The 22,262-nt window shown below is 38.7% G+C and overlaps 1 protein-coding gene across 1 annotated transcript in view; it reads right to left on the bottom strand.

Annotated features, from left to right (window-relative positions):
* COL4A5 (collagen type IV alpha 5 chain) overlaps positions 1-22,262 on the bottom strand; it is an 85,430-nt gene that overhangs the window by 61,807 nt on the left and 1,361 nt on the right. The window lies entirely within an intron of this gene.

The following is a 22,262-nucleotide window of genomic DNA, read 5'->3' as shown; positions in this document are numbered from 1 at the left end:
TAGACTTTGAAACTTATCCTTAAACACCATTTACTGTAGGGCAAGGTACAATCCAACACCTATGACTGAAGTGGCCAGAACTTCAATAAAACAGGCTCTTCAGCACATGCCTCCACACTGAGAAGAGTCCAATTACGCTTGCCACCAGTAGATGTCAGGTTTTGCACAACAGTTTAACCAAGCCTGAAGCTTATGAGCATACTTATGATAGTTTTGGGGAAAAAAATACTACACAATTAATTCTTCCCTCCCTCCACAGCTCAATTACTGAGAAAAGGTTTTTAAAAAACTCCTTTCATACTCCCTTACAAAGCATGACAAGTCAGCTACAACGGTCCATAGCATAAGGGGAGCAACAAACAGATATTAAGGGGCCAGAGGAGGGAAATATGGAAGCTTGATACACAAAGAAGATTCAAGTCAGTTAACTTTTCCATGCCACATTTGCTTTCTCCCCCACCCCAACATGGGATGCTCATTAGAGCTTTGTGTTGATTTCAGAGATGAGCAGATGTGTTTAGACATGAGATTTCTAGAACAAATGAATTTTTTAAATATCTATATATAATACATGTGCTCAACATTTTTTTAGCCTCTTTATAGTCAAAACCATGACCCACATTAGAAGACACAAAACCTGCAATACTTTAGGGTTCAACTTGTTCTCAGAACAGATGTGGCATTGTATTAAAAAAAACCAGCACATAAATTAAAAGTTTGAAAAGCTGAGCATTTGGGGTCCTCCCCTGCCCAGTAATCTACAGAGAACACTATGCACAAATTTTCAGTCAAGCAGGAGACCAGTTGGTGTGTCAGATGTGATCTCATTATCGGAGGCATTTAGAGACATGACCCATCACCTACCTGGCATTAGGAATGTCCTGGCTCTTCGCCTAAACACACTACCAAGCATCAGACTGAAAACACAGAATCAGCTTAATTCACCTGGAGCTACACAAATCCAGGATCAACTAAAGCATCTTGTAGCAAAAGGTAGAGCTTTGAGTTTTAAGTACAGCACTAGGGCTACACAACATAACCAAGGCATCTCTCAATCTTTCACTGGGCTTTTGTAATCAGTTACTTCATTTGATAACTATGAGAATTCACAAATTCTTAGTTAACATGGGTCTATTGAGCTATTTCCTAAAGTGAAATTGAACCTCATTAGCCAGTTTAGGTTTTCAAAGATGCAACTGGACAAAGCCCTGAGTAACCTGGCCTGACCTCATAGCTGACCTTGTTTGGAGCAGGGTGTTTGGCTAGATGCCCTTCTGATGTTCTCCTTCAATCCCAGTCATCCTCTGAATTTGGTATCAGATTCTTTTAACTCTTAAAAGTGAATTTTTAAAAACCAAGTTCCTTGTGAATCAGTTTCAGGATTAACCTTGTTAACAAAGCTTCATTTAAAAGAGATTAACCTTAGTTATATGCACTATTTCCTCACCTCACAGTACAAGCCTAACACAAAGAACAGTGAGTTGCCTACCTCGCTGTGCAGCAGTGCTGATTTCTCACTACAAGGACAGCACAGTGAGAGCAACCTGAAAGTCTCTGCTGCCTCCAAGAGGCAGGGGGAGTAAAACTGAAGTAAATCAGCACTTACTAAAAACTACGAAAAGCTGTGTAGTGGTAACACATATATAGGCTAAAATAACACACACAGAAAGCCTGATCAAGATCCTACACAGCATAAGGAGAATTTATTTAGGTTGCAGAACAAAATAAACTAATTTAGTCTTCCTCACAACTTCCAGAGACAATGTTTCTAATGGAAATTTCCTGAGTTTCCAGGTACATGGGAACTGTTGGGGTGAACAGTGAGAAAAGGCAGCCGGAGGGGAAAAAGTTTGAGATTACATTGCCTTTTCACAAAACAGGTTAGATATACACAATTTTGTGAAGGTGAGTTTTTAGACAGTGACACTGTCTCTACCCTTTGCTACCGTATCTCTACAGTAAAACTGCAGAAAGCTACATGGGTAGTGGTAGCACATCTTCAACAGTGATCCTGTCAGCATGAAAACTACACAAAACATCCAATTCATAAAGAAATCAGAAACATGGAATAATTTGGTATGGAAAGAATCACTCAAAGCAGGGCAACTTAGGGTAGGTCACACATGGCCTTGTCCAGTTGCATGTTGAATAACTACAGTCAAGGAGATCCCACAGCCCCTCCAGGCCCTTGATCTGACTGCCTTCATGGTAAAGCTTCACCCCCCCACCCCAAAACTCACCAGAATTCCCTACATTGCAACTTGTACCCATTGCCTCTTACCCTATATGCAGGATGAGAGGAGCCTGGCTCCACCTTTGCTACATCCTAAGTAGTAAGAAGACTGTCATGAGATTCATCCTCTCCCCTGAAGCCTTTTTCTTTCAAGTCCCAGCACTTCCCCATATACCCAGCCTCTTGACTCTGGGCATCACAAAATAAAGAAAAGAGGGAAGTGATCTTTAGGTCAGCTAGTTTAGAATCAGGGACTGACTTTTGCTGATTTTTAAAGAGTTGACAAAGGAGCACCTTTCCTGCATATGCGGGCAATAACTAATGGTGAATATGATGCCAAAAGATAAAGCGTGTCCTTACCAATACTGTGGCAACAAAAAAAACGAGCTCGAGATGAGTCTAAATGTTCCTGTATGTGTTTTTGAAGAAAGTGCTTCTCTTCCTTATTCTATTTGTAGTTTAAAGGGGAAAAAAAAAGTGCTTTGATTTAATCAATATGTTTGTGGGTTGTTTTTAAACCTATAACTGTCTTCCAAAGTCATTCATATAGTCTGACTGGATTCCTTACACTTTGAGTAGACTCTTAACACATACAATTAGACTGTCCTGAAGAGTTCGGTGCACTCTGAACACTTCTTGACAGATGGCTTTGAATATCCAGTTCAGATGTGTTACTTGCAGGAAGGCAACACGCTTTTTCACAGACAGAGGTGAAGGGAAGCTAAAAAAAAAAACCCACCCCTGAAATCAGAAAACCCTTCAAACACCTACTGTAATCAAATGGTAGTAATTTTTGGCTTAAATTCCGGGAAAATCTATTCACTCACAAGCTTATCAAGAAGTATTCCCTCAGCACTTATCTTCCTGTACAAAAGCTGTATTTGGCAGATTGTGTTTCTTATTTGCATCAACTTGTACCTCCAAACTAACCTTTTTTTTTTTAACTAAACAGTTTGAAGAAAAAAAGTCCTGAGAATTTGTACTATATCAAGATGAATTCAGGCCACTTACAAGTCATATTGCAGCATGGCATGAAAAAAAAAAAATGAACACACGTTGGCACCACAAATAAAAAAAAAGTTAATGACCTATTTTAAGTGAAAACTTTCTTCTTGTTTAGACTTTTCAATAATCTCAAGGCCTTTTTAACTTGGGAAAACAGGCACAAAAATTGCACTACAGGAGAATACATGCTGCATAACAAGCTAGTACAAGTATGAAAGCCACTCAGCAGCTACAGGCTAGAGATCTCTGATGTCACAGATTTAATTCTGTCTCTCATATTAATGCAAAGAAAAACAAATCAAAGCAAGCAGACACAATGACTACATTTCAAGCATAGAAAAATCTACATTAAGAGCAAGATTTAAACAGCTATGATCAGTAGTTTGCCCTTTGTAACAGCTTAAACATCACTAGTTCTAAAAATTGGGTAACTTACTGAGTTTTAAGACATGGAAAACTAAATGACTCCAAACCTCAGTGGAACTCTGAGTTACATTTGGTACATTTGTTACAGGTCGGAGAACTGAACAAGTCACCTGCCTTGTATTAATATTTGGCAGCTAGAAGCCCTCAGTAGTAGTTCAACTCCTAGCTGTGGCCAGCAAGACACATTGTCTTATGTTGACAAGGAAGATGATAAAAATACTGCATGTAAATAGTGAGTTGTGACTTGATCATTAGGAACTGGTCACAATCTCCATGCCTACTAAAAACTTCCAGTTTTCAACTACACAAAGATGGATAAGGAATAGAGGCAGCTTTTAAGAACAAGACTGAAACTGCTCAGATTTTCTTCTTACCCACTGTATTCCTGTTGCCTCCCCACCACGTACCTGTGAAGATGAACCAGGACACATTGCCATTGCCTTGACTTCCACATAGCAAGACACAACCAAAAACTCTAATAGATTAATTAGAGCCCAACTAATCCTTTCATAGGATTTTCCTGACAGCTTCTACCGCATTGAATCCACGTGGGGAAAGCAAGTTCTTTTCATTAGTATATAAAAGGAAGGATGGTATTGGTTTACCGGTCAAAAGATAATTCTTGCAGAATGAGCTCAGTCTTTTGTGCTTGACACGGACTGAGCAAAACTATTTTATGCCACCAACAGAATGGTTTTGTTTGTTATACAGTTTGAAGAAAAGAGTACATATTTGAAATCAAAGTCACTTCTTACTCTTGGCTACAGGCTTGTGACAGTCAGATCAGTGAAAACATCCAAGTTACCCTCAAAATTTGTTTTGGCTAGAAGTCTGCCTTCTGTCTTTGGCACATTCCCCCCCTTTCTCATCAGACCTTGAGCTGTCAGTTACAAGGCAACCTCAGTATATTCTACTCCCTCCCCACCTGCCATTCACAATAGCATCAGATAAAATATTTCTAAAAACCACCAGGTAGATGAATGGTATTCCCGGAGAGAACAGCAACTTGGGACTTCCTAAAACCATGAAGGAGGAAGAGAGAATCTCTTATTGATTACTCAGAGCAAGTTAATGAAAGTTACAGAGGACAGGTTAATGGCTTCAGGTAGGTTAGCCTGACTTTATATCTCAGTCTGTCAGAATTAAAGTGAAACAGTATAATTTAAGCAATACATCAGCTGCCTAAAAAATTTAGATTGGAAATTTAATTATGCTTCGGAAGTGATTTACCATTACACAAATGCAGCTGCAGGGAAACTAAACAGTTAATTGTGTGCATGTAGGGACCGGTGTAGGGAATATCTAAAACCCCAAACTGAAGTATGTATTAGGACTTGCATAACATAGAAGTACTTGAACATATAGGAGTTTAACAATATTTTAATACTATTTACATGCGAAAATTACAGAGGTGAGGAGGGAAACCAGTCATTTAAAGAGCTTGAAATTCACAAATTGGAAATTAATAACCAAAAGATTCAACTTCTTACAGAAGCACAGTAGGTGAATCAATAACGTGCCTTTGGAAATTATCAAAAGAGTTCTGACATGACCTAAATTGCTCACAAATGAATTCTCAATCCAGATATCAAACAGTTGGATAAGAGGAGAAAAAAACCAACCAAACAGTTTGAACACTTACAGACTGAGCAATTTATTCACTCCAACACCCTCTTTATGTATTATTTTATCAAGAATCCAGGATTTCCTTTTTGATAATCCCTCTCCTTTCTAGAAGAGCATAGTGACATTACTGAACCTACCTAACATGCAGTTCGTACTGACAGACTACATGTTCTTCTCAACAGCTCAGTTCCAGTGGCAGCAAGAAGAATTAAAAATTGATTGCGTACAGCCATTGATTTTAAATGCTGGTGTGGCCCGTAATGTATTAAGACTCCCTTAGAGATTTAAATGAGCACCAAGCTTCAGTGTGCAACATCTGTTGGGATTAACACACACACACCAGCTTCACAAACAGATGTTGTCCTGAAGGGAACCAGACAGTTATTTGACACCACAACACTGTAAGCTACCTCATCAGGTAAGAAAAATTCCCTCCAGGATGGAGAAGATGCACAGAAATCACTGAGCAACTCTGCCTAGGAGAAGTCAGTCAGAATTTTAAAGCAAGTTTAAAACTTTGCAACGCACTCTGATCACAGGAGCATAACTGGAACAATATTCCGCAGTTTGTGAGGGAGGTGCAGAGAGCAAGCAGTAAAGGCTAGAAAAAAACGTTAATACGTACTCAAGCTACAGCATGCAGCAATTGACAGTTCGATTTTAGCAAGACTCCTATTCACTGGAATGGTCAAAGAAGAATCAGTCATAAAATCCACTCAAAAGCAATTAATCTTTGAGGGCTTCCATACATCACATAACCCATCTTCCCTAACAGCTCCTGAACCTGAAACTTGCAATTCAATTCCATATGCTTTTTTGCAGATGTAACAGAAATGCTTCTGCAAGGATGATGTATTTACAGAGCCATTCTACTACCTGCAGCAGGCTTAACTCTACAGCTGCTCAGGCGATGAATAACTGTTATTCAAAGGTATAATCTCAACTTCAAGATGGATACATATTAGGCTAAATAATTCAGGCTTCATTTTTTCCTTTCTTTCCAAGTGTTATAAAAAGCTAATAGAAAGAACACTTGCTCTTAATACTAAGTTTTAGATTCATCATCAAGCACCTCAGGTCTCTCAGTATTTACCAGCATCACGTGACCAGCTATTCTTGTTAGCAAGCTAAATCAGGTAATAACACTAACACCGTACTACTTGCTTTGGAGACCAAAGGAGAAAAAAAAAAAAAAGCTGAACGAAACACTGAGTCTTGCATTCTGATAGAGTCCTATCAAACCACAATGCCCTGTGTCAAAAGAACTACATGTACATCAAACCCCTCAAGTTCTTGCATAGCACGCACCACCCTCACCAGGGTTTTACTGTCAAAGAGGAAGGGGGAGAGGGGCTAGAAACCACAGAACTGTTATTTAGGCTAAAAATCCATGTTTTTGAAGCCTTCTAGTCCAGAAAACAAGGAAATAGGACTTCACAATTCACCAAATCTGTCTCTAGACCACATATTTGGTAAAATAAACTTGTTTCCTGGAACTCCTACAATATCTTAATCATCTCAAATACATGCAACTTTACTGCTGAGCAGCAGTTTAACAGTGTTTAGTAGTTCATGAAACTGAAAACTGCAGGCTCCCAAGCTGAATCACAATGTCTCAGCTTTCACTCTCATTCATGATTTAAGGTGGGTAGAAGAGAATTTTGACAGTAGGTAGTGCAACTACTTGTTGGACAACTGCAGAAGACCTATTTGTAGAATAAAGCTTATACACAGTAGACAAATCCTGCACCTCATATAGTTATTCTAGCTGCTTACAGGAGTTGCCTAAACACTATAATACTAACATCACCCTCTGCATTCAAATACAACAGCTTACCAGTCGGGAACAGAAGAATGTTTTAACATTGGGGAAAAAAAAAGGCAACAAATATTGGATAATTCCATCAACATGAGGACTGACTCTGCTGTCAGAAATTCACTCTGATTAAAGTCAGAGAATCCAACAAACAAAAAAAAGCATCAGTTACAAATGCCTTTGCCCTAGGAGCAAGACTACAGTACTCTTTCTGCTGTAACCCTGCAAAACTCTCCGATTCAATTATTCATCTCTCTATAGCAGAAAAGAAATTCAGCCTTTAAGTGCCGAGCAAAGATTAAGCTTAATTTTGGTGGTGGTCCTGAAGAACACACATTTATTAGCTTGCCAAGATCTGTGTAACAAAACACCTGCAGAGTTATCTAGCTAAGGATTTACTACTCATCCAGGTCAAAGATTTCACCATTTATCTTCTGCAAGCTGAGTTTCCTTTCACTTGCCTAGACATGAATATAACCACAAAACAAAAGGTTTTGTGGGGATTTGACAAGCAGAGTTAAAGCTGCTGTTGTGAGTTCTAATTATGATTTCACATACACGCTCTTTAGGCTTAACAAGAATACTAGCCTGCAGATAGAAGTTTATTATTCAAATATCTGCGTGATGTCAACTATGGCATGGTAAAGCCATCATAGCTCCGTAATCCAAATGGCCGTTCTTTTCTCACTGAAGTATTATATTTGTGAGCAGTAACATTTATAAAGCAGAATCTGAATTAAAAGATTATTACATACACCTTTATATAATAGTCTCCCTCAATTTACCTAGCTAGACATACTAGGAGAAAGATACTAAGGAAAAAGTTTCAGGGCCTAAAGTGTAAGCGTCAAAATATGTTTGCAGAAGTTCTTGACCAACTTTTTTTTTTTTTAAAGTAACTTCTGACATGTGATTTAACCTGCTACTTGATGAGGCACTGTCTTTGAAGTCTGCACAATACAAGATCTGTTCAGACTTGTAGAGGAAGCTCTTAGCTGTAGTAGCCACAATTCTGGCCACCCTGAATGAGTACACAACAGAAGCAGCTTAAAAACCAAGACGCCTGATGGATAAACAACCCTTCTTCCTCTTCAGGGCCAGCACTAGGTTGTTTGCTATTTAGACACCTGAATAGCTTATATTATAGTAATAACATGAAATATAACTGTAAGACACCTGCTAAATCTAGTTACCATACAACAAACAAATGTTCTGATTATACAAAGTTTATGGATCAATAAATTCTCTTAGAATATGACTACTATTATTTGGTTGGAATTAAAGGGACGCAAAAAAGAGAACCTTAGCTCCCTTCAGAATCTACAAAAGTTTAAAGAAGTATGTCTGTTAAAAATACTGTGCCACTAGAAATAGAGGTGAGCTCTTTTCTATAGAACATTGAATTTTCTGCCCATACTTTGTAGAAAAATGACATGGAATTTTGCTGCTTTGAACTGAACTAATTAAAGCTTTTTAAAACACTGTTGTCTGTACAGGTTCTTTCACAGCAGTTTCTAGTTAAAATAAAGGCAATATTTGCCACAAACAGATCTGTCCTTAGACCAGCTGACACAGTCTGACCATAGACAACTTTCAGACTCTAACTGAATTAATGCCCAAAAGCTTGTTTAATATTCATTCATCTGCAAACTGCAACTATTTGCCCATAAAGATTTCTCCCTATAAATGCAACAGCAACACAAGGAACAATCTCTCTCCCCTTTCCTGGAAGATCCTAAGAAAGGTTCAGAGACAAGATCTATAGAAGCACTCACCTCCAGATTTTGGCAGGTCAAGTCATCTGCCATGTAGCAGCTGCTACCACTGCACAAAAGACTCAATTGGCAAACAACAGGAGTAGAAGGGCTGGCTATTCAAACGTCTGAACTGCTGATGAGGATTTCTAGAAACACAAAGTGGGAAGGACTCATCCCTAGCAAGCCCCAGAGGGGCTGCGAGTCAGCAGGAAGAAGCTTCTGCAGAAACAGTTTTTAACCTCCCTTCTTTTAACAACTAAGATGAAAGCAACAAGCAAATACACACACAAGTTATTCCCCTGGAAAAGGAGGTACTGCAGCCTGGCAGAATCCTTCTGTATTCTATTCCTGAATAGGAATTCTGTCCTGAAGAGGACAGAAAGTGCAAGAGCCTGGCTGGGCATTCAGTCAGCTTCCCTGCAATCCCAGATGTTGCTCCTTTTCTCCAAACTTGGCTTTAAGAGAGGGAAGACTGAGAACTCTTCAGGATGCAAACTTTAAGCAGGCAGTACAAGGAACGGAGTTAGCCCTTGCAGCTCATAGTAGCTCACTCTAATTTTCTACAATGCCTTCCATCTTCAAAAATGATTGTTGCCACTCTGCTTCAATAAGTGCTGCCAGCCTTGCACTCAACTGTAGGCAAGGAAAAGCAGACAGGCAGTTCTCACACTTTTGAAGACTCCTACATTTCTGTGGTCTGTTAGTCTTACAAGACAAAGAACAGGCTCCAGCATAGTATATTTTACAAGGTGGGACACACAGGAAGCAAAATCATCATATTAAACTCTAACCTTCTCACAAGCATTTCAAAGCTAAAATTGAAGACAGCTGAGAAGCCAAGTACTTTTGCTCCCCTCTTAATGAAGACAAATTTCCAAACAGCTCCATACCATGCTGTATTAATTTGCCAAAATTTCCTTTAATAGGAGCACAGTTAAGCACTATCTTTATGCTGCCAGAGGCAGCATCCTAACAGCATCTATGTTTGGATTTGACACCTCCTGATAAATAGTGCAAACAAAGAGCACTAAAGACAATGTAAACTACCACGTGGTCTTCTAGTCCACTTCATCTCAAGTTCATGAACTGACAGAAGCCAAATACCACACTTCACTCTTCAGCAGGCAGTGCAGCACCTGCATGAACATCTAAACAAACAGCATTAATAGAGAAACACCCTAAGTTTAGGGCCTAAACAAAGTAACTCTGGTTGGCTTTTCGGTTTTGGAATGGGAGGTTTTGGGGATGGACAAGTTTTATACCACATCTGTAGAAAGTCTGCACTTCACAACTGCTCATTTCAGCTCTAAACGCTGAACTCTGAATGCAAGCCATCCTCTAGGTTTTATGCAGACCATAACCAAACTCCCTAAACAAATACACAGCAAATTAGAAGAATGGTTTGCTTTAAGCATGCCTCTATCTTTGCTTGTCTAGTTACACATTTCTGCAACTAACACTTGCATTGAGACACAAGCATTAAGTACCTGACATTGAGGCAGTGGCAGTACACAGTAAGCCACTTTGCTTTTCAGGAAGTCTCAGTTTTACTCGAATTTTACACATAAGTCTCTAATCACTAGCCTCTTGAGGCTTCCTGATTTTTTCCAGCTGCAAATAAGAAGTGCCATATGGTACCCATTACAGGTTAAGATTTACTAGTCATTTAGGACCTTTCCCAAGTGACAGGTGTTAGATGTTACTACTTTCTATAACCATGTCCAAATGTAACACAAACCTAGACCTAACTGTCTGCTAGGCTTGTAAGCCTAGTATTACACAGTCATAACACCACTCATTCCGGCAATCTGGTTTTAATCCTTTCCTGGTTAAGGAAATGGAATAAAGATACAGGCTCCAGACTAATTCTCCAGAAAGTGTCCTGCTCCTCACCTTCATCCATATAATATGCAACAGAGGAAGCTTCAATTCCTGAGTCCTGTTAGTGGATGTCAGTCATTTGTCACTGAAAACTGCACCTTCATGTGTCAAGTGCATGAAGCAGACCACACAGGAACAAAAATCACATCGTCCTTTGAGACAAAATAGAGCAGCATTTTAGATTAATCCAACCCCATCACGGTCTATTTTAAAACTACTGAAAGCACTCCTTTAATACCAAAGATTAAGCAAGTATACATGCTGAAAGAATAGAGGCTGTGCACAGTGCTATCATGTTGAGATATTATCTAAAGTAGTACACACCCTCTTAACCGTCAGAACAAGACCTAACTCAAGGCTTGGTGGGTGTCTGGGGGATTTTTTTTTTGTGGTGGAGGAGACTATCAGCTCCATTCTCCTTCAGTTCTTGGACCAAGTATCATAGCCCAAAGGTTCTTCTAGTTAAAGCTGGTTTGTAATTTGTTTAAGCCCATAGCATCAGTATACTCCCTGTGTGCATTTTAATACCTGAAAATAGCACTATAGGGAACACTTTCTCTGTATTACTTAATACTAATTAAAAAAAAGCTACTCTCCAGCCTCAGGTAATCAAAGTTGAAAAAGTAAGTGGCACTGAAGAGGGCCAAGTTAAACAAGGAAGCAATGAAGACAAAGCACTTGTCCTATCCCCTTAAGTCAGAGGCACTTACAAAAGAAAAAAAGCATCAGGACCTGATGAGCTGGGGAGGCCCTTTTCTTCTTTTGTAGGCATGGGTTCAGAAATCTCTAAAACTGATAAAAGTTGGATATTTAGTAGGATCTCTGAGATGCCTGTTCAGGAGCTCACATGCCTAACTTCAGATAAAGAGTAGCCCTCAGTCTCAGGGTCTCGAGTTCATTTACTAACGCACTGGCTATGTGCTAGCAATAGCTCAGGGTCTTAGAGCACCTGGCACTTCAGGTGAGGTTCTTCATACCAAGGTGCACCTTGCTATGAAAAACTGACCTTATAGCAATATGGAGATCACAATAGTGATTTCCCACAGACTATTTCACAGAGGTAAAGCAAAAGGAGGCCTGAGTGTATTTTATTGCCTTTAAAATGCTGGAAGAGACAGCTACAGGCTAGTGCAAATAGGACATTCTATCTAGCACACAAATTGTGACATTAAATACTCAAACTTGATTGGAAGAAATAGATTTCATTCCCTTACACTAGAGAAATCACATCTACACGCTATACATTACATTACCCTGAGAAGGATCACATTTGGTTTGCACTGATCATCACTAAACAGAAAGCATGCTCTGGAAATTGAGTTGCACTTGTCAGAGACTTGCTATATTAAACAAAATTTTGAACCTCTGCCAAAGAACTAGCTAAAAGGACCACAGATAAGATCTTTATAGAAAGCACTGTAAAATCCAACAAGTTTTTTTTAAGTATTAACATTGTATCAGTAGTTAGAAAGGCAAAATAAATCTGGTCAGTGCTAGAGGAAGGGGATGCAGAGGGAAAGGAAATGCAGTTTATGATTTTGTTTCAAACAGAAGCTAATGTCTAAGCCTTTATAATTTCTTCCATATTTTGTCTCTATTGACCCCCAAGACCATAAAAAGATTTTTTTTTTAAAGAAACAGTCACAATGGAGTATTCCTCCTGAGAGGTTCAGTAATAAAAACATTTCAGTAAAATATGAGTATATGAAAACTGTACCTCATAGTGCTTTAGTAAAGACATAAATTAAAATCTGTAACCCAAATATTCCTTTTTCAAAATAGTTAGAGGGATACCATCCTCTTAAAACCTGCAAGCAAAGTGTCACTTGCAATGCATGCTGTGTAAATAGTTGAGTACTATAATATTTGTTTTGGGAAGAGAGAAAGTCTTCAGCAGTAGCAGTAAGTTTCTCCTTGCTTTAGTTACTGCTTTCTCCTGCAATTGATTTTATTCACACTCTCTGGGGGTTACTCAGTAGCAAGCTAACCATATCTAACCTAGAGTATCTCGTTAAGGTGATTCTCTGACCATGTCAGTATGCCAGTAAGCTGTCTTCCTTGCAAAGTTGCACTAAAATTCTGTCCTTTTAAAAAGAGTGGGAGTAGGCAAAGATAGGGACACATGGTGTCAATGCCTTATCACAATAACTAAAGTGAGGGATCCATTCATAGGAAATAGCCCTCAAGTACTATTAAAACTCAAGATTCAGTTCAGTCTGAAGCTTGGCAGGAGCTAAAAACAGCCCCTGGCATTTGTACACATTCCAAACCAGAAAGTCAATTTCTCTGAGGGAAAGTGTTTCCCAAGGCACCCTGTTTTAGGGAGGATACCAACTCCCACGAGTGCTATTTGGAGCTGAACATATGCCAAGAAAATAACCAGCTGCAAGTCTGTGATCTGTGCTCTGCATCGTGCAGTAACCAGTAGGTTACTTATAAGCATTTCCACAGTGTTAACTGCATTCCTACAGCAAGCAAGGTTTGAAATAAAAGATACTGTTGGAATATCCTTTTAGCTTGCAACTATCACAAGAACAAATGCTTCAAAGACAGCCGTGCTTTGAGCAAGAGGTGACATAATCTAGCCTCCGGAGCAGGAGGATTATACTTGCATTTTTCTATGATTCTACAATAAATGACAAGCTTGAATTTTAGCACTTTAAAGTTTCTCTCTATATTTAAGTAAAAGTATTCAGAGAAATAAATCCAGCAATGGTTTTGTGGTGGGATAACTTTGGCTGGATGCCAAGTGCCCACGAAAGCTGCTCTGTCACTCCCCTCCTCAGCCAGAGAGAAGACAGAAAATATAACAAAAGGCTCATGGGTTGAGATAAGGACAGGGAGACATCACTCAGCAATTACTATCATGGACAAAACAGACTTGGTTTGAGAAAATTAATTAAATTTAAATTATATTAATTACATTTATTGCCAAAAGTCAGCGTAAGATATCAAGAAATAAAACCGGATCTTAAACACACCTTTCCCCAACTGTTCCCTTTCTCCCTGGCTCACCTTCACTCCTGATTTTCTCTCTTCCCCACCCCAGGCAGCACAGGGGGATGGGGAATAGAAGTTGTGATTAGCTCACCACACATTGTCTCTGCTGCTTCTTCCTCCTTACTTTCTTCCCCTGCTCCAGCATGGGGTCATCCCTGGGCTGCAGGTGGATCTGTGCTCCACCACTGACATCTACGGCTGCAGGGGACAGCCAGTCTCACCATAGGCTGCACCACAGGCTGAGGGGAACCTCTGCTCTGGTGCCTGGAGCAGCTCCTGCACCTCCTTCTGCACTGACCTTGGTGTCCAAGGAGTTGTTCCTCTCACACATTCACTCCTCTCTTGGCTGCTGTTCCTGCAGTTTCTTCCCACCTTCTTAACTATGTTATCCCAGAGGTGCTACCACCACCACTGATGGGCTCAGCTTTGGCTAGTGGCAGGTCCATTCTGGAGCTGGTCGGCATTAGCTTTACTGACAGGGGAAAAGCTTCAGACATCTTCTCACAGAAGCCACCCCTGTAGCCCTCTCTGCCACCAAAACCTGGCCATGCAAACCCAATACAGTTTTCTACGCTTAGTCTCCGCAGTCAAGCATAGGAGAAGATAGTCAAGTTACTAAAAGTCTCCACTCTGCAAAGCTGAATGGAATACAGAATCAGTACTGAAAAAAAACTATCAAGGTAAAACTGTAGCTAACATTTCAGATGTCAAGAATGCCAAATATTTGATCAGTATCTGTTATCGCAGTATGAAACATGAAATAAAATGCTCGGTCTGAAGCAGATGAAGCAGAGAACCAAAAAGCTAGAGGAATTTATCAAAAGATCACAGCATTTCAAATATACGCATTGGTTTGGACAGGAGTTTTCTTCTCACAAGAGACAGCATGACAGTGTTCTGAGGTGAGGAACTGAAGCTTCTTAGGCACCACATTTCTGGTAATCAATGAAAGCTGCTGTTCAAGTGCAGCAAAATCTTGTATGACTGGAGAATATTTCTGCAGACTTCATTACCAGTTTGTAATGATTAGCATTCAGAAATTCATCTTTACACTTCAAACATCCACCTTCTGTATTTGTCCTCTGAATCCTTTTAGAAACCGGCACTAAAACAGCATTTATTTCATTTCAGGATCAGTGTTCGATAACTTAAAAGTTTGTCTCTGGTATACTCTTGAACACCACCAAAAAGCTTAAGGGTTTCCTTGCTATTTAAAATTATTTTCTACCAAAATTATCAACATACTCTTTTCTGCCATCAAGACAAAGTCACTGAAAAGCTTAACATGAAATTTCATTGAAAAGCTTACAATGAAGTTTAGTATGATACATTCACAGTGATCCATTGTCTTATTGGTGGTTAGACACATTTGCTTAGTCAGGCTGTTTAATACTATTTCCATCACTGCCATGACTGGCTGTGCTGTTCCTCCACAATTACTTCTGCAGTATATTAGCAATTTAAGGTTCTTTAAAAATACCTATTTGATTATTCTCCCTCTTAGTTACAGTATGCTGATGTTCTAAAATACACATTTTTCCAAGCATGACTAGACCTGTCAACAAGCATTTTCTCATTCAACTCTAAAGTTAAGGAATTTTCTATGTTCACTTCAGGCACAAAGATTTCATACTTTAGACAGATATTTTAACGCTTTGTTACTACTATTGCTTTAAGGGTTTGAAAGCTTTTAGAACAGAAAAAGATATTTTCAAGATTTTTGTGTGCGCGCACACATGCATGGAAGACTGTCACCAGTTCTATTGCCAAGAAGTTTCCAGAAGCATTCCGGATCAGAAAGTAAATGACACTACATATACACTTTCCCTTCAGTCAAAAATACAAAAAAACCCCACCAAAACACACAACACCACAAAACCAAAAACAAAAAACAAAACACACACACAAAACAAACAACCCCACCCATCCAAACAGCAACTTTTGTATCGAAGTTTTCACTGTCTGCCTGGACACAGGCTTCTGGATTTTCATGGCACTATACTCTCCCAATTAAGAGAGGGCTGAATGAATACTGGAAGTTAAGCTGACTATCAAAACAAAAATCACTTAAGCCTTACTACTTTTCTTGTGCTCTCTGGATTTTCTCCTTATTGTTTTAAATATTTAATGACTTAATTTTAAAACGTAATGGTTTTGGAGAAACCTCGAGGTTTTGTCTTCACATCTGACTACACACTCACTGGATAAAGAGATACAAGAAGTCTAATATAAACTCTTATTTTTCAGTCCAGTGAAGATGCCACCTTTTCCTTCTGAGTATCTTCACTCTTTAAGGTTCAACATACAAGAGAAGTATTCTTAAACTAATTCAGAATAAGTATTTTCTGATTAAGTCAATTCATATTGTCTGAATGACAGCTAGAAGTTACTTTGCCTTTCAGAAACAATGGCTTCTGCTGTCATGCTGTATAACAGGTTGGTTTAAAGTCAGTTGATGCAAGAAAAATTATTGCCCAATAAAAACGATTATTTTTAAAAGGCTTTTAAATGGAGCTCATAAGCTCCTTCACCCAAACTTTTTCTTTTGCAGTGGCATTTCTTGTCAGGAAATCAAATTTTCTAGGAGCTGAAGGCTTGTCTAGCCTTGCCTGCAGGTCAGGTTAGGATTCTTTGCTCTAAGTAAAGATATTTAATTGTGGTTTTTAATAATTGCTACTTCAAGGTGTAGAAAGACCACCATTCATTGCGCAGGGTGGTCATTTTCTTCTTATCTATTGGACATTTGCAGAATTTAAGTGCATAAAGACACAAGTTTGCTTCTGAAGAATCAATGCTGTATTTAATAGACATAGACTAATGCTAGATAGTCTCTTCATGAGTTGTCAATATATTTTTTCCTTAATTTAGGAAGATTAGCCTTCATCACTAACAAGGTGAAGCCAAAAAATAATCAAATGCAAGTGCTGAATTAATAGTTCCTTAAGCTTGACAGCTTTATGTAATTAATAACTAATGCTTGTTACATTTTCACCAAGAATGCAGGAATTAAAGAGGCTAGGAATCAGAATGGACAGTAATGAAATTAATTTTTCTGAATATACTGTAAACTTTTGACATTTTTAGAGTCCTAGAGAAATACCAGTAAGTCAGATATGTCATCAAAATCATCATTCTTAATTTCTCTCATTTGCATTAAAAAAAAATTAGGGAAAGGACAAGAGTGTGCCTACCAGGAAAACAGCAAAGAAAACAGCGTTTAGGACAAAGATGGAGTATATGAACTCAGAACTTGTTTCAACACTTAGAGATGAGAAATACTACCAGGAAGTATTTCATATAAAGTTAATTTGTTTAGCAACAGGTAGTTATTAAAATAGTAGGACCCGTAAGTCCACAGAGTTGAATGAAAAAATGCACCTGGCACTGGTCTTTTAAGTAGTCCTTCATTCCAACTCGCCACTTTTGCATCATACTGTTTACACTACTATACAAATTAAGAAGCATAAACAACAACAAAATTCTGACTGTAAGAACAGCATGGAGGTGTTGATAACAGGACGGGGGGAAAAAAGTAACCACACAAAACTTGCCAGCCTATAGCATCATAGGCAAGCAAAAATCTCAGCACCCTTCTCACTAGGGTTTCAGAGGCTCTTCAGTAGGCAAAGTAACCGGGTAATAACAGGCTTACTAGTCTGTTGTCATCCAGGGAAGCAAACAGAACTTTGCTTATCTCAGGGAAAGTTAAGAGGAGGGAAAGAAGAGGTTTCAGCAGAGCTGCTGTAGCAAAGCTTATCTAGCACACAGCAAGGTCATATTAGACTACAGTAGAATAGTTTTGCAGGTCTAGCTATATGCCTCAACAAAAAGAATCATTTTGTAGATAATACCGGTTTTACTTCTGGTTCTAGTTTAAGTGCTTCACACAGGGACGCCTTCGGCAGCGCCAGGAGAGAGAAGAGATTGAAATTCAACTCTGACATTTTAATTCTCTGTAGAGATTAGGTAAAAGAAACAAAATACAAATGAGACTAAACTATTTTCCTTCCCCTCCAAATTCAAGTGGGAGACAGACAGAAATTCAACCACAGAGCTGCAATAACTAAGAGCCTTGAAGGCTATCACCTTCAAGTCAGCCAAAATCCATAGCTTTAAAGTTCCTCTCCAAGTCCTAAAACACAGACTTCAGGTGCAAAAAAACTCACTGTCAATATTTGCACTGCAATTTATTTGTCTTTTTTTACATTACAGTAGAATAATACATATACAAACACATGCTGCATAAGACACCTTCCACAAAACAATACAAAATTAAAATTCTGAATGCTGCTGTGCTGACAGCTTAAGAGATGGCTTCTTGACTAGTTGCAACAATTAAAAGAGACATTTAAGTAAATATGAATGTTCCAACTCCGAATTTAACCACATGATTATGATTAATTTTTGACTACAGAAAAAAGTTCTCAACAGAAAGCACACCTTAGCATGTGACTGTACTCTCACATAGTTTTAGACTTACAAGATAATTCAGGCTAGAAGGGGCCTCAGGAGGCTATTTAGTCCAGCCCCCCACTCAAATAATGGCAGAGATACAGAGTTTTATAAGTGAGAATCACACAGTATCAAAGTTTTTCCAAGCAGACTAAAGACACGCCTATTAATATATTACAGTTTAAGTATCATGCCTTTTAGAGGGAGAGAGACTAAAGCATTAACAAGTTTAAGCTAAAATGTTTGATTAGTGATATAGTTTTCCAGTTACTTAATTGCCCAATATCCATCTCTTCTAAAATTAAGATCACATCCCCCAGTTTTTGCTTCCTGCATCTCCTCACAAGTTCTCCAAGAAAGACTTAAGCTCCACAAGAATGACTTGAGACAACTGCAATGCAATTTTTCTTAAAAAGCATTAGAATTCTTTTTTATAACAGGACCCTTTCTTCTTCAGCTCGGCTATGTTTATTCTGTTGATAATTTCACATTACATTGAAGCTTTTCCTCCACATACCACACACTTAGCAATTACATAATCAGGATGCTCAGCACATTTCCTTTTTTCAGAAGCTGCACTATACCAATGATACTTAATAAAGTTTAATTGCATTGCTAACCTTTCATAGCAGGATAAAGAATGCTGCTTAAGAAATCTTAAAAGTGTACCAGCACTATATCTCTTTTGAACAAGTTTTATTTTAGGTACTCTTGAGAGAAATGTTTACAGGACAGAAAAGTCTGCAGTCCGCATCAAACAGCCAAACACTGCATATAGCAAGAACTTAAAAGCACTCCAGTGGTTTTAAACATTACTGAGTCCACACAGCCTTACAAAACAGAGAAGCAAAAAGCGTCTTCATTCAAAGCAATTTGTCTGGTATTATCATTACTGGCAGAGGCTGCTTTCCATTCAGTACACTTGCGTAATACTATTCCTAGAACGTACAAGTAAGTTTTATCTAGATATCTTGTTATGTGGTGATATCAGTGGAGAGTTTACACAGCCAATGCAATTAGAGAAGGAAGCATTTTAATCTAAGTGAATGAAAGGTAAAAATGCACAACACATATTCACTTTATGTGCAGAACAGACTGCACTTTGTCACAGAGAGAAAACATGCATATTAGATTTGTTGGGATGTTCTTACTGATTTCAGTTGGTTTGTAATATAGAAAAGTTTCCACATGTTCTAGTAAAAACAACAGCAACTAATTGCATTACCATAAGTGTCGTTGCTTATATTGACAGTAGAAAAAGATCAATATGTAAATTACCTTTGCTGTTAAATTAAGTAACACTTCATCCTAGGAAAGTGTTCCTTTCTACTTTAAAAGAGGGCAAGTGACTTAGAGAATTGTTTTCAGCTAGTAGATTAATTCATTAATGACCAGGAAAATTAAAGCCTAGGGAGTCTCCACTGAACTACCAGTCTATTTCCATCACATGGTAAAACTGAGTAAGATACATAATTTTTTACGCATAGCCACGAAAGATCCTATTATGGTCCAAATGGCTCTTATGTATGAGGTTGCATTCAGGATTTCTTTGATTTGTTTGCATTTTAGTATGTGCCAGAACACACCTTGAGATACAGCTTTTACTATAGATCTTTAACTAAGAGCCACGAGAGGTCAAAAGCAAAAAACATGACAAATGACAAGTTGCAAGCGGGGGGGGCTTGAGCCTTGATGTTATGAAACAGAGTCTTGTGCATGACTAATCAAGACACATCCACGGAATTTCAGAATGAAATACTTTTTGAATCCTAAAAGCCAGCATCCATTTCTTTCTGCTTTTACAGACCTAGCTTTCATAACTAGAAAGAGCCACAGCCAGTTATGAAATGGGAAATAACAACCACCACCACCATGATAAAATAGTTAGGGTAAACCAGAGAAACACCGATGACCACCATTTACAAATTAACCATAAATCAAGTACACTATAATTAATGACATGGTAGCATGTATTTATATACATGGTAACCTCTGAAAGGAAAAAATCCCAAATAACTTAGAGAACTTTAGCGAATAACACATTACTTTCTTAAACACAAATGATACCCATCTTGACAGCCTGCCTAGCATATTTGAACAACTGTTTTCATCCCTACACTTTCAGCCAAACTGAAGTTATAACAGAAGGCAAAGAAAAAAAGAGACATTGCAGAAGTTACTTCATTTTTAATAACTTTTGGGCTGACAAAGTCTATTTACACTCTAAAAATCTAGGCCTTAACTATGAGGGAAACTTTTTTCAATATAAACCAACAAACAGTCACTAACTTTAACTGAGTTTTACGGATTAGCACAAGTCAGGAACCAAGGTTATTTAAATAGATTTCCCAGTCACGACTTGCAATCACTTTTCTACAACACAGTGCAAGTGTAAACCTACTAGGAGAAGAAAAAAAATACTACTTGTAGGAAGAGCTAATTGCCTTATATATATACACATATAGATTTATACTAGAAATACCAGAGCACTTAAGCAATAATATTGTCCCTTAACATACTCTATAAGCACTCAGATCCTCTAGTGAAAGCATACAACAAAAACACCTTTTTTTATACTATAACTTGAAATCACTCCATGCACTGATGACATTATCTTCTACCTCATTCATTCTCCCACTCCGAAGACCATTCTCAGACTCCCAGCTGCTTTTATACTGTTCATCAGTACTTACACACTTCATTCTGCAACAACAGCAAGTCTGCACGAGTGCACAGCATGATCCATATACTACTCACCAAGTTTAGACAATGGGCTACAAAATCCAGCCATAAAATCTGAACAATAAAATTCATCCTTAAGTATGAGGTTTTGGGGTTTTTTTTGTTGTAAAGCATTGGGATTTGCCTATGATGTCCACATTGGCAGATAACTCTCAGCTATATTTTGTCACCTTCTAACTGATCACACAACCATACACACTATTTGAACAATCTGAAGCAAAGAAAATATGACTTCTGCATTTGAAATGTGCATGATGAGGCTGAAAAACAATTTCAGATATAGTTTTAATGAGGACACCAGAATGACTTGCACTCATCCCACCAGATTCATCCTCTTGGGGGAAGAAGGAGGATTCTGACACAAGGCGCCAAAACAAAATTCACAGAAGAGACAGCGTGTATCAAGCGTACTGCTACAGTGTTAATTCAACCCTTTGTGACAACGAGAAAAACAAAGTGCTGATTCTTATTAATAAGGATCAGCATAATTTAGTGTTATCATCACAGGAGATTCAAGGACACCAGAACACTAAAGTATTGAGAAAACCATTAGACCTCCCTGACAAAATGTCAGTGGGACTTGCATAGGTGTGAACAGAGGTGTCTCTCTCGTCCCCACTGGCCCTTGGGTCTTCAGTTAGTCTCAGCTCAGTATGGGGTAGTAAATCCCCAGGGGGACTCATCCTAAAGGAGAGGCTGTAGCACAAGGTGGTGTTGAGAAACAGCAACTCCACCATTGTCTTTTCTCCTTTCTTCATGTCCCTGAGGCAGAGGACTGCCTACAGGCTCAGCCCAGCACCATCCCCTTCCCAGGCCCCACAGATGCCCACCAATTGCACACACAAAACTCTACTCAGGCACCTTCCTGAAGAAACAGGCCACATTTATACACATAAACCTCCTCATCTTCAACTTCCCCCTGCTAAAACAGTGAAGTCCTGTAGGTGGGACTGACCAGATCCTTCTTGAGGGGTGAAAGTTACAGGAGGGAGCCCGGGGTGAGGCGGTATTTAACAGAGCAGCAGAACTAGTATTACAGACAATACAGAGACAATCAGTTCTCCAAATCAGAAAGCACTGGTGGCACATTAGTATCACTTACACTTGGGTACACACCTGGGTACAGTAAGGAGGAGGGGTAGAAGAGGAAGGGAGCATATTATAGCTGGTCTTCACCTTTTGGAACAGCAGATGAAAGGTCTACAGAGTTTCGCTGTAAAGGAATGCACTTCAAAGGAGAGTTCAAGACAAATAAGATTTTGTCAGCTCTGACTACAAAACTGGAGGAAGGGGGAGTAGCAGAAAGGTATCCTATATCTATTAC

Source organism: Caloenas nicobarica, chromosome 12, assembly GCF_036013445.1.
Source record: "Caloenas nicobarica isolate bCalNic1 chromosome 12, bCalNic1.hap1, whole genome shotgun sequence".
NCBI lineage: Eukaryota > Metazoa > Chordata > Aves > Columbiformes > Columbidae > Caloenas > Caloenas nicobarica.
The sequence above is the reverse complement of the archived record's forward strand: the minus strand, read 5'-3'. Positions and strand labels throughout refer to the sequence as shown.